Consider the following 16157-nt stretch of genomic DNA (forward strand, 5'->3'; position numbering starts at 1 on the left):
GTGTACACAGCACGGAGGATAGGGCCAATTAATTGAGCTTTGAAGTTTTCATCATAAGTGAGGGGCAGTTCGTGCCTGGAGACGGTGGTGCACTTCTGGGCCTGTAAGGATAAGGGGTGCAGGGGCAGGGCAGGGACCTCACCTGGAGGCCAACACCTATAACTGCCCAAGTCACACCACCCCCAAAAATTCCACTGAACATGCATGTACCACCAGGGCCAGTTCCAGGCCTGATACAAAGCCCAACATGGGATAGAGAGATGAATGGGACACGTTTGGTCTCTACTCTCCAGGGGATTCTGTCTACTGGGAAGACAGACATATTTTTTAAATGCCATTCCCCACCCAGAGGCACTCTAACGCCAACAGAAGCGCACAGGTGCACAGGAAAAGAGATCACCGGCATGAGAAGCCCTGCTTGCTTCTTGAAGGATGCCTGAGTACTCACCAGGTGGGGGTCAGGGATTCCCAGCAGGGGGAACGGCATGTGCCAAGGCCCAGAGGTGACAGCGTGACAAGGAACTGCCAATCAATCAAGATGTGGGCACGGGGGATGCAGGGCTGGAACAGAGGTAAGGCAGGGTCGCGTGCAGGGCTCCTCACGCCAGGCTTTGGGTTTGGACTGAGCTCTGTGAGCAAGGCTGTGAGCGCGTGGAGCAGCATGACAGACTCACACTGGGGCTGTGTGGAGAATGGGTCTGTGGGGAGATGGGGAGGGGAGAGGCTGGCTCAGGAGACCGGATGGCAACTGACAATAACGCAGGCAGGCGACAGTGAGTGCAGCACAGGGTCGGTGAAGTTGGAGAGAGACTGGGATCCATCTGGGGGATCTTGATCTTGATGACTAACTTAGAGACCAACTTGATCAAGGGAAAGGAAAGCTGAGAGGGACTAGAAGGTCTCCCAGGCTCGTCTGCATGTCTGAGCAGGCGGTGGTCTACCTAGGAGACCTGGGGATAGTATATTCTGTTTTGGACATTCCATCAAACAACAGAAAAGCCAACAAGCAGTCACTTAGAAAAAAAGGGTTTTCTTTGTGTCCAGGGCTCGGGCAGTGGTTCAAGAATGCCGTCACGGACCCAGAATCTTTTTCTGCTCTATTATCCTTAGCACATGGATTTCAGCCTCGTGGTCGCAGGATGGCTGCCCTACTTCCATTACATCTGCTTTCCAGGCAGGAAGAAGATGGATGGGCCAAAAGCCTTCTGTCTTGAGCCTTTGGCTTTTGATTCAGGAAGGGAGCTGGGACAGGAGAGCCTGCCAGCAGCCTTGAACTGATATCTCCCTGGCCAAAACCCACTGGGTTCTCCTGGCTGGAGGGTCTGGAAGGAGAAGCCGTAGTTGTCTAGCCTGTGAGTAGAGGAGCCCTGGAACTGGCTGTTCCCTGTGCCTGCCGTCCTCCTGCCCCGCTTCCACATGGCCAGCCCCCTCACTTCTTTCCAGTCTTTGCTCAAATGCCACCTTTCTGACCATCCTATGTCATTTGTCACCCACCCCTTATCCAACACCCCCACCCCTTCACAGTCTTACCTTCCAAGTATTACGACATTATACTACAGAATCAACTTATTTAGTTTACTGTCTGTTGCTCCCAGGTAGAAACATAAGCCCTGAGAGGGCAAGATTTATGCCTGGATCATTCCCCCAGCAGAATCCAGCACACGGTGAGAGCTATGTGAATGAATGAGGGAATGAACGAATGAAGAACTCCGACACAGGGCCAGCTAGCAGGAGAGCACCTCACCCTACCTAGGGATTCTCTCTCCAGGCCCAGGCTCGGCTTAAGAGGAGACTCCTCAATACATGGGTCCCACCCCTGGGAGACCCTAGATGGGAGGACAGATGAGACTCACATCTGGGAGATAACAGGGCAGGACCCAGGCCTTGCAAACGGTGGGGCCATGGGAGGTGGAGCAGCAGTGCCCAGGAAAAGCAGGGCACCTGACCCACCTGGCCCAGGGGGCTTCTTGGAGGAGGCTGAGAAAGGCTGGGAGCCGTGAGGGTGATCTGGGAGGATGCAAGGACAAGAGAGTGACCCAGGCAGGAGGTTAGCGTGAAGCAAACGTTCCTCTCCTCAAATAAGGGCGCCGAGAACCAAGATGAGTTCTCTTTCCCCCAAAACTCAAAACCCACAGCCACCATGCAGCCCAGGAGCAGGTCCCTTAGCAAGGAGAAGTCAGATGTGAAAAAGTTCTGAGACTCCTACAAGACAGGTCACCTCTGCCCCCCTGGTGCCCCACAAAGGGGACCACAGAGCTGGCTCTAAGGGGATCAGGTTTAAGGGGAGCTGCTTGCTAAATATAGGCTCTGATTTGAGCCAAGCTGACTGTCCGTATTTGAACACGTGTTTTTAATCTGAGCAGTAAGTTCCCAGGCTGCCCAGCACACAGCCAGTTACCCCGCTGCCCGGCAGACAGGAAGAGGGAGCAGATCCTACGTTCCAGGACGGGTGAGCGGATACAAATTTCCACGACCTTTGTGAGGCTCAGACAATACGTTCTCCCAGCCTCTTCTGTGGGCTGACATCTTGCAGGAGGAAAATGAAAACCACAGGCTGACCCCAGACTGGGAAAAGGAAAAGGGCAGAAGACTGGAAACTCACTTGCCACAAGGGGAGCCAAAGACCCAGCAAGGAAACCTGCTGTCTTGGACAATCGCGTGTGAGGGACGGAAGGGTGTGAATATAAAGACTGATGATGATGATGGTGATGGTGGCGATGGTCCTGACAGTTACACAGCACTTTAGAGTTCACAAGAGGCCTCATGGCTACTTTCACAACAATCCTCAGAGGGAGGTTTGTTTCATAATTCCCATCTCTCGGATGCGGAAACAGATGCTCCAGGGCAGACGAAGGGACCTGCCTGGAGGAGGCTTTCGGGGGTGCTGTGTGAGCCTCGGGGAGCGGAGAAGGGTAGGGACAGAGTCCACAGAGGTGCTCTTTTCCTTAAAAAGAATGGTCTGTTCACATTGGATTGTAAGGAAGTCAGTCCAGCAACAAGAAGAGGTCTCTGGAGTCTCTTTTGGAGCGGTCACCCTCCACTGGAGTTCAACGAGGCAGGATGTCTCTCAGTCCAGGGCCCTGGGGCCCAAAGCCTGTCTTCTTGTTCAGATCACGGCATCCTCTGTGCCTGGAAGGCCAAACTCGCCCATCCAATCACAGTGTACACAGAGGCTGGAGTCTGCCACTTTCTTAACAGTAGCTGATGTCCAGTGCAGCCACCAACTCCACTCTGTGCCCACGTGCAGCCTCTTGAGTCTGTGACGAGCCCTCCCGAGGCCCCTAACAGTTAACAAGCTGGTACAAAACTGGCCAGCCAGTGGCGGGGCTGCAGTCGGCCTTTGCTTACTACAACCTCACAGAAGGGAGGAGAGAGAGTGGACGTGCCTTCTGCCGATAAAGGACTGCAAAGAAGTACGTGGTGGGAGAGAGAGGCAGGGATGCCCACCGTGGGCCACCAGCTGCTGATGCTGGGGGAGGCTCTGTTTCCGTGGAGTCTGAGGATGCTGAAGCCAAACTGGATGAAGGGAGAAAGGAAACTGCCAGGTATTGGACAAGACCCAGAAGGGCAAAGAGCTTTCCACACAGTTAACCATCAAGTGATTGCCTTCAGAAACGATTAGATGAGGAGGGACCCCAGAACAGGCATGAATAGGCATTTTTTTGTAGTGTATAAAATTATGGGAAGCAGACTGATAGAGCACTGTTCTACATTTGGAAGATGCCTATGAATAAGAACAGATCAAATGAAGCAGTTGCTGCTCCATTCCTCCAATGTGGCCCGGGCCCACTCACCCGCTGGGATAGCGAGAGGGGTTCCGGGCCTACGCCTGGGCAGTGGCTGCGTGTGAGCCAGGAGCCGATCAGCCCAGGGCCCCTCCTTGGCTTCCCCCTGTCTTGGGTCACAAGCATAACATAAGCGCCACAAGGCAGGGCCCCAACACCGTGCCCAGCGTCACATGCCCAGGGCTCAGAGCCAGGCTTGGTGTGCGAAATGTAATTGTTGAACTAATTTGGTGAATCTTCCATGGAAATCATCATTCACACTAAAGAGAGCATTCCTAGCTTTATTCGAAGATCTTGTTCTGGTTGTTGTTTCGAGATGGGTGTTCCCTCGATGCACTGAGGTGTTTTGGCAGGAAACGTAGGGTTACGAAGCATTAATAATTAAGCAAACAGAAGGGAGGGCACAATTATGTCAGAAATCACTATGTAAGTCAATAAAATGTATGACCTTTGTTTAGAAAAACTTAATAACACACATAATTTCAGAAATACCATATTCCTTTTCTAAGATAACGGGGATACCCAGGAAACCAGAGGGGCACACCCGGTCTCCATGGGAACCTACCTGTTTCCCGTGACAGGAGAGCTTCCTGCCTGCCTGCGCAGAATCCTGCAACAACCTGAGGACCCAGCTGTCAAAAATAACAATTTCTAAACACTGGAGCCATACTCAATTTTTTTAAAATATGGTTTCCTTATGATGAAGATCCTGAAATAATTTACCAGATGTGTATGGAATTTTGCTGGCAATTATATTTTCTTTCTCACGATCATAAATACAGACAGCAAACTATAAAAATGTGACTTTTTAAAATTTCTAATCCAAGAAACTATAAGCAGACACTGAGCTGGCAGCAAGGCAACCTCTGGCTTCTTACACTTTATAGCAGTATTATTTGCCTGGAGACATGGCCCAGCCCCCAGCATCTCTCTCCTTCATTCACCCTGAAATCAATCTTTCATATTAGCCAATTTTTCTGATGGCTGGCCTCGTCTTCATAACTTTCCACTGCTGACTCAATATCCTGGACTCAGACAGATTAAACCTCTGAAAAACGACGGGAATAACAGCCCAAGAAGCCTTTGGAGGAATGCCACCGAAAGTCAGGCATGGCCTTAACAAGGGCCAAGAAGGCCCTGCCCACCAGCGAGTAAATAAAGACAGTCAACCCAAGATCAACCCAGCGTCAACCTAACACCAACCCAACATCCACCCAGGGTCAACCCAGGGTCAACCCAAGGTCGGAGGCAGGAGCAGCAGAGGGAGGGGTAAGGATCACCCGCAGGAGCCCTCCAGCTCACAGGAGCTAAAGACCAGCCGTTTCACTCTTGGGGGTCAGGAAGGAAAGGCAGAGATGGGGAAAAGAAAGATATTTTCCAAAAGGGAGCTGAAAATCATTAGTCTGTAGACAAACACTAAGAAGATTATTCCCGAAGACGGCCAGGCATGAGCACTTGGGGATGAGAAGAGAGAAGGAAAAGCAGGAATAATGGAAAGCGAAGGCAGGGGCAGGGGGTGCAGGACGTCAAACCACCTCATCAAAACAAGGTCAACACAGCAGGAGCCACAAAGCCTCCTTCCAGGTCAAGAGACAAAGTGGACGCCCAAATTCAAGCAAGCAAAAGGGAAGAAACCCGTTCCAGACCATAAACAAACTCGACCCTCAGCCAGGCTGAGATGGTGAATTCCTCGGAAGACTCAGAACGTTTCTCTTTTATATCCCAGTTAACAGAGTTACTCAGTATTGAATTTAGATGAGATCAACACATTCTAATGATATATAATGATAAATTTCCATTAATTCAAATTATCACCAGTATGGGATTTGTGGGTTCCAGCCAGTCTGACTACAAAAAGAAAGATTGCTAAGCAAATTAAGAGGGCAAACAACGTTATCAGAGGAAGGCATTCTTGGGGTTCCTTTTAAAACTGTTTTTCTTCTAATTGCAAGAGTAATACATGTCCACTGGTGAAAATTTAGAATGTGGAGAAATACATGATAGCCCCAGACTCGACTGCTATTAGCTGTTTGGTATTCTTCCTTCCCATCTATTTTCTCTGACTTTTTTTCCCTTCCAAACATAATTGAAATAAAACTGTGTAGTTCTCTATCTTGCTTCCCAGTCTCATATTTAGGAGAAATGTTCAGATTGCTTATTTTCAACCCCTTTAGCAAATACCTACTAGCAAATACCACAAATGTGCTCATTTCAAAGAATTCTTAGCAACTCATTAAAAAGACCAATTTGAGGTGAAATCTGCTCAGGAGTTTGCATTAACACATATATTTTTGTCTGAAAATAACACAATTACTTGTCCGCTATAATACTCCCTAATTCTGACTTTTCTCTAATTCACAATTACTCAAAACAAGTTCAGTCCATCAGTTTCTTACATAATCAGGGTATGACCACCCAGAAAGAAGAGAAAGGCACCGTGACAATGAGGGGGGCAACGTCCTCTGCGCTGGTTTTTCTTGGAGAGTCTTCTCTCAGAGAGAGAAGAAACAGATAAGACGCCGGACCCAGAGCCTAAGCCCGCAGCTCAACTGCCAACCTTCTTCTGCGCTCCCCCAGCGACCATCCCACCGAAATCACTCACCTCCTCTATACCATGAGCCCGTCTTCTTAATCTCAGGTTCTTTAACATGGAGCCCGGTTCCCGGCACAGGAGGCATGAGAAAGCGTTGAACGGATCGATGGGTGGGTGAAACACACAGAGCTCCTCTCCCTAACTTCAGTACCCTCTGGCTCTGCCCCTTCCTGCTAATCTGTGCTCCACCAGTTTGTTCAATATTATCAGTTTCTCCTGAACTATGATGCCAGCTCTTAAGATGGCAGTTGCTAAGGTATCTGTGTTTTCTAAGAGGTTCATTTTGTTTTTTGCAGTCAGTTTAGCTATGAAAATTCTCACTATGCTTTATATTGGATGTGCCCTACAAGTCAAGCTTACATTTTTAAACATTGTTCCTGAATTGTAGAGCTGACTGAGAATTCAGAGATTATCTAGCTCTGAGCCCCATTGGACAAATGAGGAAACAGATCTGGAGAGGAAAAGCTGCCCACGCCCAGTTAAAGCCAGACACTAAGAACTGGACGGGGGTCACTCTCACAGCTTCCAGACCACTGCCCTACAATTTCAATGAATGTGTAAAACACCTGCCAATCAGCGAGGAGCACGGAAAACAGCACGAGTGCACCGACTGCCCGATGACACATTCCGGTCGGGAAAGCAAGACCCGTCAGCAAGGACGTCCCAGCTCAAGGGACCGAGAGCATTCCTCCTTCCGCTGCTTTTCTGTTCTGTTCCGGGCTCAAGGGATTGGATGATGTCCACTCGCATGGGTGAGAGGATCTTCTTTATTCGGTCTACTGACTCAAATGCTAATTTCTCCCCCAGACACAACCACAAATAATGTTTTACCAGCTATCTGAGCATCTCCTAGCCCAGACAAATTGATACATAAAATTAACCACCACAGATGGGATTTTCCAAGAATCTTCAAGATCAGTGATTCTCATGAGGCCACTTTCAGAGTAACATTGCATCATCCACCCATTTGGGATCTCTATGCCTAACACCATCCTGTCCTAACTCCTCTCATTACCCTCCTAACGGTAGCGTCCACCCCGGCCCCCGAGGAAAGAGCAGCTGATTCAGCCGAATGGGCTATGTGATGCAATGGCCCAAATATTGGGAAGCAATACTCAGACTTGATGACTATGATGGTGATGGTGATGACGGTGGTGGTGGTGGTGATGATGATGGTGATGGTGAGGATGAGGATGTGGTTGTCCTGGGAAGCCAGCAAGTAGCCCAGGACAAGACACAGAAGGAAGGAGCTATGGGCCACAGTGACACCTTTGCAGTGCTGGGGCCCCCTGGCCGAGAGAACCTGGAATTCCTTACCTGTGCTACACCTCCCCACCTCCCACTCCCACCAACAATGGTGAAAATAATTCCCAAATGCACATGCTTTCACCTTACAGCCAGCTCTGAGAACAATCAGCTAGGCCATAGTGTTTCTAGGTCAGGTAAGAGCAATCACCAATAACATATGCTCATAAAAGCAATTTGTTATCCTGTCTTCAGAGAGAAAGGAGAGGCAAAAGCACTCCCCAGAGAATAAGAATGGATCTCCGTGCCAAAGGTCCGGCAGGAGAAAGCCGGGCCTGAGCATCTGTCCGAGGCCTGCTTCTACCTTCACTTACTGGGAAGAGGACAGACACCCAAAGAAGCCAAGGCGGCCGTGACATTTTGTCTCCCACTCCTGGAAGCCGAGCCACTGTCCAGGCTGCGTCACCAAGCATAGGATTGGCGCCACATGACTGAAGATGCCTAATAAAGCCTCATTCCTGCCACGGCCGCCCCACGCTCTGGCGAGGGCTGAGAGACAGAGAGAGCGCCACCAGCCCTGCCTGCCCACAGCCCTGCCTGCCCACGGCCCTGCCTCACCCACAGTCGGGGCAGGCTTTTCTGAACACCCCATGCTCACTCTGCCAGGAGTGACTCTCCACTCACACACGTAGATACAGAAAAGTGACGATGTTGGAAATGATTTTTTTAAAAAAACCCAGGTGATTGATTTTGAGAGGTTCTCGTTTCCCTCCGAAAATTAATTACAGCACAGCAAAGAGAAAGGATGAGAGTGAGAGGGAAGGGTGGGGAGCTGTCATTAATTCTGTTTTCTGGAAACGTCTGTTAAATTTACAGGAAGGAAGCAGAGACCCCAGCATTCTGCTGCTGGAGGGAAAAAAGTGCCACGATCCATACACACCACTGCACGGAATCGCAATTCCAACAGTATTCCCAGGAGTCCCCCTTCAGCCCGCGGGCACACCAGCACAAACGCATCCAAACTCAATAAACGCTTTCCAAGCGCTCAAGCGGGGAGAGGATCAAGAGGTCCAGGCCTTAATATGTCTGAGGAGTAACCTGCAGATCACTGTGTGCAGCCCCCCCAAGTTCAGGGTCACCGTGGCTGCATCAGGGACCCTGAGAGACACTTCTCGGTAGACATGAGCTGGGACAATCCAAAATGGCACCTCTCCAAACTCCAGATCATGGCCGTTACCGGTTCCCTCCCAGGAGCCTTCGCACATGTGTTCACAGGCTCACACATCGAATGCCTTGTTACTACAGCCTAGGTCAAAACATGCCTAAGAAACATGAATTTGAAAAGAAATACTTAGTGGCGGAGGAGGCACTGCCACCCAAGAATGTTTAAGTAGCAACACTGCCACCACCATTTACTGCAGACACGTGAGCAGCCAGGACACTGCATCCAGGTCTCATGTGACTGTCTGAGGGGGCCTAGGACCCCTCTGGACTTGAGCAAACTCAGGCGCAGAAAGAGTCACCCAGCCAATAAATGACACTGCACAGGCTCCCTTGAACCCAGGTCTGCCTGATCCCAATATCCCTGATCTTTTCCCTGAGATATTTTGCAAAATAGGCTCTAACGACCCTGATAAAAAACAAGATGCTCTTAGGGTCCACCGTGAAAGTTCTCTACATCAGTGGCAGAGAGAGACCACCTGTGATCTGGTGGTCAACACAGCAGACCCATATCAACCTGTATGCACTGGGTACATGATTTCTGTGTCTCAGATTGAGCATCTGTAAAATGGGGTCTCCTCCTCTACTATCGCCTTCAAAGAACAAAGAGGATGCAAGAAGAGAATTCTGACATGCACAAGGCATGGAAATGTACTCACCCCCTCCCAAGGGCCTTCCTCTTTCTATTTACCAAGAGACTTCTCTACAGGCACACACACTTCAGTTGAGTCACTCCTTACCTGGTCAGTTGTGAGCCAGGTCCTGGGGCAACTGAAGATCTGTCATGAACCGCTCACGCCCTAAAAGGAGTTTAGGTTGCTTGGGAAGTGTTGATGAGAAAAACTGAACTTCAGCCGAGGAAAAGCGCCAAAAGGGATTATCCTTACTACCAAAGAGGGGCAGAAAAGAAAGGGATCTAGTTTAATTCTTGGTTCTTCTACCTTCTGCCAATGGCTTTGGGCAACTTACGTTGCTCTGGGCATCCTTGACTTTTTCATTTAAATAATGGGTTTGATCCCATTTGCCTCACACGTTCTTGCTGAAACAAGGTAATGTCTGTAGCAGGACCGGCCCCACATCACAATTACACACTCTGTACTTAAAACTCCAACACTCTACTGGATACTCAGGCCTTCACAAAAGACCCGGGAGGGAGGAACCTCAGGGGGGCCCTGCCAGGGCGCCTGGGTGTGCCACAGGAGTCCAGGGCTGAGCCAGGTGCAGGGATGAGGGGTCCACGACCCGTTCACTGCACCAAAGAGCTCGCCATCCTGCAGAGAGACGAGACACAGCCACTTCATCAGCGCTGAGGCAGCAATCAATTCTAAATGGAAGACTACAGGAAGGCCTCCCGGAGGAGGCCCTTGAGCCAAATCTCTTACAGGAGACAGAGGAAGAAAAGGCAAATCTAGACAGACAGAAAGCTGATTGGTGGTTGCCTGGGGCTGGGGGTGGGAACAGGGAGTGACAGCAAATGAGCACAAGGGAGCTTTCCTGGGTGATGGAAATGTTCCAAAAGTGGATTGCGGCGACGGTTGCACAACTCTGTAAATTTACTGAAAAGTAATGAATTGTACACTTAAAACGGGTACACTTCATGGTATATATATTACACTCCATAAAGCTGTTAGTTAAAAAAATTTTTTTAAGGACGAGCAGGAGTTTAGTAGATGAAGAAGTTTGGGTAGGAGAGAAGAAAGGCAGGTGCTGGAAGGAGCCGCCCTGGCCTCACCCTCGCAGTCCCACCCCCAGCCGCTCCACTGCCCCCACCTCCCTCCCACATGCCTGTACCCCATCCCGGGAGTCAGCTTAGACGAAGCTTCTCCAGGAGGCCCCTGGCCCTGGCCACAGGGTAGGTGCTCCCCTCCGAGGTTCCACAGGCTTTTTTGATCATCTCCCCACCTGCAGCCCAAGACCAAGCTCGGCCGGGCAGGGACGAAGCCTGTGTCCAGCTTTCAGAGCCCAGCTGGGAGCAAGGCACATAGGAGGTGTTCAGAAGAACATTTACCCAGGAAGAGAATGATGCCGGGGGGGCGGGGGTGGAGGGTGAGATGTTGAAATCTGTTTTAAACATTGACCTGATGACAGCGACCGACCGCAGTGAAGGAACTGGAAGCTGGGCTCCAGGCTAAGGGATGAGAAGGCTTTGCTAGGCAGGAAGAGGAGGCGTGGGGGGGTGGGGGTGGCGGGCCAGGGCAGCAGATTCGATGAGTGGAGAAAACAGGGGAAAGGGCCCAGAAACACACCTGAGATTTGTAGCTGTAACGACCGAGCAGGCGAGTCATTCACTCTAACATTCACTCTAACAGGGCTCAGGGCGGGCTCTGGGCTCTGCTCCGATGCGCAGCAGCACCCAGCCCACTGACAGCGTGGGGTCTGAGCACTGGGAGAGCTCAGGTCTGCTCACCTGCCAATGCACAGCCGTGAGCGCGGGTGGCAGGAGAGCACTCACCATAGTGCCTAACTGAGGGGACACCACCCCAGCTGAAGGGGACACAGAGCGAGGGAAGATTTCAGCGAGGGCAACAGTGTATCAAGGCAGTCAGGGAAGGCTTCCGAAAGAGGAACCGCGCGCCCCCAAAAGCCTTCTTTCTGTCTTCAAGATCATGGCAGCTTTATCCAGGGAGAAAGAATTTAACAATCCTGAGTGTTTCCTAGCCAAGGGTCAGAGACCCATCACTGGCTCCTCAGAGACTCCTCGTCTCCCCAAACCCAGTCTGCTGGCTTCCTGCCGGCCTGGGTTGCACCTCAAACACTGAAAAGAAACAAATACCCAGAAAGCACAGCTGCTGGATTAGCACTTGGCTCATAAAGGGAAATGAAAAGCGCCCCAAGAAGGCATCTCTGCTGCCTGAGGCAGGCAGGGGAGGCTGCAGAAGGAAGGCAGGCAGATCTCCTGGAAGGTGTCTTAGTTAGTCATGCCTCATAAATGCAGATATGAAGCGCTGCCTCTGAAATTCAATTATACTTGAAATGACAGGGCCAAGGGAGGGCTCTCTTAAAGGATTTACTGTGCTTTTCAGATGATTAAAAAAAAATTTCTTTAGACTCGCACCTTGCTCATCAGCGCCTAAGAAATGTTCCACCTGTCAAACTTTACTGATTACCTGAAGTTACATTAAAACCCATGCCGCTAGACTCCAACTTTTTTTTTTTTTTGGTGGCAAGTGATTTGAAAGAAACATTTTTTCCATGGGGCAGGTGGCACCGAGAGCCTCCATGGACAACGACCCTGTTGTACCCTGATGAGAAACCCAAACCAAAGGGAAGAAGACAAGAGCACGTGAGATGCCCAGATGCACGGCCTTACAAATGGGCAAGAAAACCCTAAAGAAACCCAAGGCGACTGTGGGAGAATGAGGAATCCCACAGCAGAGTGTGACTGAAGTCCACAAGTGCCCTTCCCCAGACACAATGACATGAGGGGCTGACAAACTAGCAAAATACACAGAATCCCCCATCAAGTCTGGGCTGGCAGCTCAGAAACTGGAAGCATTATCCCACAACAAACAAGCACCGTTTAGGGCTTGCTGGAATGCTAAATTCTAATGCAAACCTGATCCCAATCTAGATAAAATTTCAGCTGCCAAGTAGCTTACTCCTTGGTGACAAGTAAATTCTGGGGCTCCTTACTAGTATCCTGGACTATCACTGGTTCCTAAGTGACCTTGGCACTTTGACCACTTAGGAGTAACAAGACAGGGTCTTAGAATAAGTCTGGGGGAAGGACTGTAGGAGTAAGGGGGAGACAGGCTGCCTGGACGCACAAACACTCGACATGGTATTTTGTGTGTGTGGACTATGCGCGCGGAGCCCTGCAGGCAGTGGGTGCAAGCCACAGAAGACAACACCACCTGTCTGCCAGGACGAAACCCCACAGCAGCTCCAGGCAGAAACAGAGCTCGGTGAGCACGAGGCCCCGGCTGGGGAGTGTGGGGCACGGGGAGTCCACTCCTTGTCCTTCAGCAGCTTCTATTTCCTATTCCGCACAGCCCTGTGGCCAGAAAGGGGCGCTAGGATCAATTCTAAAGGAATTTGTCCAGGCGCTTTTCTTTCTCTCAGCGTCTCTCTAGGAGGGCTTGTTGGAAATGAATGGATTGTTTGCTAGAGGTTGGGCAAATCTCTGTTCTTGGGTTTTGAGTTATTCTCCACAAGTCAAATGATCTCTAAATTTATCGCATATTGACGTCTATTTTCCACCTTACAGAATGCGTAAAAGTGGACCCCGAAGCAAGCAGGCAAGGCTGGAACGAGGTACCACATCCCACATCCCCTGCAGGCGAGACGCAGGGCCCCCGGGCCTTCCCTCTGGCACATTATTCAATAAAACCTCAAGAGCTCCGTAATTACAGGCACTTTCAGAAGTGAAACAGAAATAGATCCAGGGCCAAAACATCGGTCTGCTTGAGACAAATGGCTGGTTTTCACTAGGAAAAAAAGAAAAACCCAGTAGCTTTTGGTCTGTCTTCTGAGCTGAGAAAGCCAGACTGATTTTTTTTTTTAATATTATCATTGAATCTGATTATGGGGAAGAGAGGAGGATTTCGCTCACAAGCCCTTTTCTCCTCTAGGATAGAAAATCATTTTATGAAACAGAAAAAACAGGCTGCCTTGTAAGTGTGCCCCTGACACCAAATCAGGACGAAAAATGAGCCTTCTTAGCTCCCCTGGCCTGCCATCCATGCCGAGATCTCAGGGCTCGGGTCCAGCGCAAGACACACAGAAGGAACCAAAACAGAGGTTTCTGCTCCTGTGTCATAAGAGCCTGCAAGGATGCCAGTTTCCCCGAGAACAGCAACGGTGCACCTGATACCTGGAAACGCATCCCACACCCACACACAGCCCGGCCCATGCTCCCCAGGCCCTTGCCGGTTCCCAGCCAGCGCTCCATTTTGAGAGCCTGCTGCACCGCGAGGGTGGTGGCTCCCTTGGTGGAAGGCCATTTGTTTTTCCGACGGGGAAGGGTCCTGAGAGGCAGAAACCACAGGCAAGGAGGGAAGGAATCACTGGCTTTGGCAGAAGGCAGCAGGGCAGCCCGAGCCAGCTGGCCCAGCTGGGTGTGAGCAAGTGGCGCGATGCGGCCGGCAGGACTCTCTCCCTGAGAGCGAATCGTGCGTGGTGACAGCTGTGTGCACATTCACTGCGGTTCAATGTTACGAGTGGTAGGTTTCAAACTAAGTATGCTAAAAACCAAAGTGTGGGACTAGGAGGAAGGGTCCCACGCGGACCCTCGGCCACCTGCATAAGACTGACGCAAGGGAGGGGGAGGCGGAGGGAGGGAGGGAGGGAGGGAGGGTGTCGAATGCTGAGGCCCAAGGCAAGACTCGCCGTCCTGGCAAACACTCTCCTCTAGGGGGAATCCGTGTCGGCCTGGAGGAAACAGGGTGACCAGGCCCGGGCGGGATGCCCAGGGAGCCCGAGCTCCCTCTCTGCGGCGAGCGCCGCTTTCACACCTTGGCTGCCGGATTCCACGAGCTGCACACCCCGCGGACTCCACTTGTTGAACAAAAGGGCTCCCGACTCCCGCAGCCGCTGCCTCCGGCCAGGAGAGGGACCCCGCTCGGGCGCCGGAGCCTTCGCGGCCCCAGAAGGGCCGGCGCCCGGCGCTGCGCGCTCCTGCACACCCGAGGCGGTGCCGCCCGGGAGGCGCGGCGAGGCGGCGGCGCACCCGGCAGCCTAAACTTTCTCGAATTTCGGTGCTTCGCCGTTAAGTTAAGGCGGTGAGAGAGGCACAAACCACGCGCGGGGTGGGGTGGGGTGGTATAAGAGCCCCACCCACGATAAAGGAAAAAAAAGAGAGGCTAATTAATTAATGTAGCACCTACTACGTGCCAGGCACTGGGCCAAGAACTATCTTTAGTGCGTTCTCATTTTAACTGTCACGACAGACCCCGAGGGAGGAACTGTCCCCATTTGATAGAGAAGCAAACGGCAACCCGGGAAGGCGGCGTGTCTGGCTCAGGTCGCAGTGCGGGTCACGGCGATGCCAGGGCTCCTAACTCCGGAGCAGTGTTCTGTCCGTCGATCCTCGGCTGGGAAGGAGGGAGCCGATGGACGCCGTGGGGGTCCCCTCCCCTGGCCAGAGTGCACAGCGACCCACATGGGCCTCGCGGACCTGCCCCGCGCAGGGCTTACCCAGGCTGCTCTCGAAGCTCGCGCCAGCCCCCTCGGATCCCAGCGGTCCCCTGGGGCTCTGGAGCGCCGCACTGCGCCGGCCGGCGGGGCCCGGAGGCTCCGCGCGCAGGACTGGACCGCCCACGCCCACCCCGGCGCCCCGGCCTCACGCACAGCCGCTCACACACGACACCTGCCCCGCACCGGTCCCCACAAGCAACTGCGCCCCAACACACAATTTCACAAACGCAGACCAAAATGTGCACACCCAACCGCACACACGATCCCCACGAGGAGCTGCCATTCCAGGGACACACCACGTCCTCGGTCACTCACAACTCCACCGCGCAGAAAAACACAGGCACCCCCCCAACACATCCACACGCACACACACACACACGCCGAGAGCCCGATCGCAGCGCACGCCGGTGCACACGCCCGCACTCCCTGCGGCCCCGCAGCCCGCCCCTTCGCTACCTGCTCCGGCGCAGGACGCGATCCGCCGGCTTCCCGAGCCCAAGTTCAGCGCCGCCGACGCTGAGGCGGGCGCGGGCCGCTGTCCGGGACGAGCGAGCCAAGGCCAGGAAGGGTGGCTAGGAGCGCGGGCCTCCGTCCGCCCGCAGCCGCCGCGCAGGCCCTGCGCTCATCGCCCCCCAGAAAGACAAAAGGAAGCTGGCAGCAAGGGAAGGAGCGAGGTGGAGGCGCCCGCCCGTCCGCCGGTCTGCGCCCGCAGCCGCCGCGGCCCGCCTGCCAGCCGGGAGAAGGAAGGGACGCGAGGGCGGGACCCGGAGGCGGGGGCCGGGGGCGGGGCGCGCGGCCGGGGCGGGCGCTCAAGTCTCCTGCGGGCCCACCCCCGCTCGACCACGCCCCCAGGCCTAGCCCCGCCCCCGGCCGCCGCTCGGGTCCCGCCCCCGCCACGCCCCCTGCTGGCCAGCGGCGCGGGCCTCGGCCGTGTCCACGCGGGCCCCTAGCTCCCCTTAGCGCGCTCTCGACCGGCCTGAAGCCGACCCCCTCCCGCCCAGCGCAGCTTCGGGGCAGGGCGGAGCCGAGCGCTGATTCCGCCTCCCTAACCCTTGGCCTCTGGCCTGCGGGTGTGAGAGAGGCCCGGAGGCGGTGCCCGGGAGGAGCCGACCCCGTGCCCGCCCCCCGCCTCGCGTCCTCGGCCGGAAGTGCGGCCCGGGTGGCCCAGAACGGGAAGC

At 53.1% G+C, this 16157-nt stretch overlaps 1 protein-coding gene across 2 annotated transcripts in view; it reads right to left on the minus strand.

Annotated features, from left to right (window-relative positions):
* Positions 1-15720, minus strand: part of HPCAL1 (hippocalcin like 1) — a 126719-nt gene extending 110999 nt beyond the window's left edge. For both annotated transcript variants that reach the window (XM_046663231.1, XM_046663229.1), the window contains exon 1: positions 15436-15720. The gene's annotated coding sequence lies outside the window, so the exon portion shown is untranslated. The remainder of the gene's footprint in view (positions 1-15435) is intronic.
* Positions 15721-16157: the final 437 nt, after the last annotated feature.

Source organism: Equus quagga, chromosome 5 (assembly GCF_021613505.1).
Source record: "Equus quagga isolate Etosha38 chromosome 5, UCLA_HA_Equagga_1.0, whole genome shotgun sequence".
Lineage (NCBI taxonomy): Eukaryota > Metazoa > Chordata > Mammalia > Perissodactyla > Equidae > Equus > Equus quagga.